We start from the raw sequence: 3691 nt of genomic DNA, 5'->3' as shown, positions 1-3691 counted from the left end.
AGCAGTTTAGGGAGCTATCAGATGGCAGGCAGAGTAGTTAGGGGCAATCAGCAGGTAGGCAGGCGAGTGGTTAGGAGCCAGTAGTCCTGGATTGTGAGAGGGATGTCCAACTGCTGGTTTAAGGATTGGGCCTAAATCAGCAGTCAAACAGGTTTAGGGGTCCCAGATTGGAGAGAGTGCAGGCTGGGCTGAAGGACACCCCCCTCTGCCCCATGCATGTATTTTGTGCACCAGGCCTCATATATATATATATATATATATATATATATATATATATATATATATATATATATATTACTTCTTAACTCTCCATTATGACTAGAATTTAAAGCCCAGGAGAATAAGGACTTAGATGATTTTGTTTGCTGCTAGAGGCATATCTGGCATTTAATAGTTTTTTTTTGTATATGTATTTTTTATCCTCATTCAAGGATATGTTTATTGATTTTAGAGAGGAAGGAAGAGACACACAGAGAAAAGCATTGATATGGGAGAACAGTTGTCTCCTGTATACTTCTCAACTGGGGATAGAACCAGCAATCTAGATATATGTCCTGACTGGGAGTTAAACCTGCAACCTTTTGTTTTATAGGATGATGCTTCAACCAACTGAGCCACTAGGCCAGGGCTATAGTAGGTTTTTAATAAAAAGGTGTTGAATGAACAAACCCTTAGTTCCCCTTAGCTAATTATCTTTTACCCACCACTCACTCCTAAGGAACTCAGCCCAGAGTTGGGAGATGGAAAGGATGAGTGGCAAAAAGAGGCAAAGCCCCAGATAGGTTGAGGGTGGATCTGAAGCAAGAGGAACTTGGTTCTTATTTCCTGTTTGGAATGCAGAGAGAAGACTGTCTTCCTGAGACTCTCAGGTTGATATGGCCACTGTCACCAGAACTGGCTACTTAGGGTGTTTAGGAAGGGACTTGATGAGTGAAGGCCTCTTAGTTTTTCTTGTCCTACAGAGTGGAAAGGACATGGAAGGGACCTTGCCTGCCATGTTCTTGTCTGCCATGGTGAGATGCAAAAGTTTTGAGATCAGGATTAGGAGACCATACAGAATCTTCAACTGGAGTCTGTAACAGGAACCCAGGGCTTTAGCAAAAGGTGCCAGCTGGTGCTCAAAGAACCATGTGGAACCACCTGCACCTCCAGGCACATGATGAGCCACTTCTCTGTGGAGAAGGTCCATAGCCCTCAGATCCTTCCTCTCAGCTCCCCAGGGAGTTAGAGAACTTTTCCTCCACACACAACTTTGAAAGAAGGAGGATGAAGGAACATGTCCCGAGACATAATCAGGCCTGCTAGAGAGTTTGACTTAAATGAATATTTAATTCACTAGAAGCTGAATCAGACAAAAAGAGGCTGAGATAGCTTTATTGACAAATTCAAGTTTTTTTTTTCTTTTGACATTTTTGGGCATATGACTTTAAGGGTGAGATGAATTCAATTGGCGATAGTAAAGATAATGCCCTTTAAAAAGTGTATCTAACCACGGAGTAAACTTAAGCTATCTCTCCTCCTTCCCTACCACCATCAGCTCCAAGTGATGTTTTAGAAAAAGGTTTAATGAACAGAGATTAGGATCGATAAGCCTAGACCTGCAGATTGCATAAGGAGACAGAGTTTCATAAAGTCTAAGAAAGGTGATTATCACTCAGTCCCTAAGTAGGGACAGGGGCGCTTTCTGACTTTGGGCATCTTAAGAATCTAACATCTTCTCTGCTCCAGCACTCCTAGCTAGGAGACCTTCCTTTTTGCCCTCCTGCAGTGTGCTCTCCACAGACTTGAATCCCCAGAGTGAGGGCCTCCACCTCTTTAGAAAACATGCCATTGACTGGGGACACAAAGAAAATACTGCCCTAGGGAGACACTTGCACTCTCTTTGGTTCTTTGCATATTGTAGCGACAAACTTTATTATCCTAACACTTGAACCCCAAATTCCTCTTGATTGCTTTGTGTAGGAAAACATATGATAAATCCTCTGGGGGGAAATACTGACATGTGCAGGTTCTCTGTAGATGAGACCCTGAACGAGATAGATGGCTGGCCTGTACTTGAACTGAATGAAGCCATGGCTGAAATGGGGTGATGGGTAGGGACCAGGGGAAGCAACTTGGGAGGTTGACAAAAGACTTTAAAAAAAGCAATTATGTGCACTTTATGTTTACAGACTGCCACACTCACCAAGCCTTGTGTGAGTGTTTTTGCTTTCACTTGTTTGTTTAGTGTGGAAATCATGAAACGTGGCTGAATAGTCTATCTTGATTGGAAGATGAGAAGATGATCCAACGTGGGAAGGAAAACTTGCAGGTGATCTTGAGAACATAAGGAGCCCAGGGGTTCCTAGCAATTTGGGGGGTAGCACTGGACTTTCCACAAATGATGGCATGGGGGTTTCAAGACAATCTTAATTAGATTTTAGAGGAACATCTGGGTTACATTAATTGAAAGTGTTGGCCAAACCTAATACCTCTCCCTCCTCTCTCTTTGCCAATCTCAGCGAGCTCTTGTTTCAGAGGCATTTTAAGTTTTCATTCCTTAGGTGGAGCTGTTTTCTATTCTCTTCAGAAAACATGGAAGGAAGGAGGAGGGCCCACATTCTCTACTTGGGTTTCTCATTTCCAGGGTGGAACCACTGACCAGTTCAAAGGAGGGTACATGAGAAACAGAAACTTCTCCACACAGCTTCACATTAAACTCACGTTTTATCGATTTGGCAGTGAGGATATTATGTGCACAAATATTGAGAGAATTCTCTAATTGAGGGGCCAAGAAGTATAATTTTAAATCTGGCTGTCCTTTCCTCATTAAACAGATGTGTCTGCTGAACACCCTCACCAATTGCTCAGCATCCAGATTGCTGCAGATTTGATACTCTCTGAAAAAAAATAAAATAAAAGGCACTTGTTTCTGTCTCTCTTGCAAGCCTTTGAAGCGAGTGTGTTCCATTCCACAAACCTTTCCCCATGTCACCCTGCATCTGGTGGTCTTTAGTGATCCTGTGCTAGAATAAGGAGTTTTTAAATGTAAATGGCCCTGGGATAGAGCCCTGCTTCAGAGAGGGCTGTGTCTAATAACTCAAACCAAGTTGGTCTATGTAATAGATCAACTTAAATTAACTTTAAGTTGATCTGTTACATACTTAGAGTTAAATAAGAATAAACATTAAAAATCCCATCAGAATATTCTCCCCCTCCCATTGGCTTATGCATGTATCTTCCTATTTCTTCACTATCTGCCTCCAATTTGTCTATTGTGTATGAATAGGACACACACACTCTCTTCTGCTTGGTGGAGTTACTTGGGAGTTGCTCACAGATCTGTGAATTAGTTGGCCCAGCTGGTTTAAAGTCCATTATAAATGACTCCCCCCCCTAAAATGCAATAAATCCTTATGCTGATGTACCGAGGTGCTAGTAAAACTTTTTCCCCCAGGAGTTGTGCAATTATCCTATATAATAAAAAGGTAATATGTAAATTGATCATCACTCCAACACACAAGATGACCACCCCCATGTGGATACAAGGTGGCCGCCAAAAGATGGCCAGCAGGTTAGGGCAGTTGTGGGAGATCAGACCTGCAGGGGAGGACAGTTGGGGGTGGGGAAAACCAGGCTTGCAGGGGAGGATAGTTGGGGGGAAAACAGCCCTGCAGGGGAGGGCAGGTAGGGGTGACAAGGCTGGAAAGGA

Source organism: Pipistrellus hanaki, assembly GCF_964339955.1.
Source record: "Pipistrellus hanaki genome assembly, chromosome: 1".
NCBI lineage: Eukaryota > Metazoa > Chordata > Mammalia > Chiroptera > Vespertilionidae > Pipistrellus > Pipistrellus hanaki.
Note: the sequence above shows the minus strand (reverse complement) of the source record.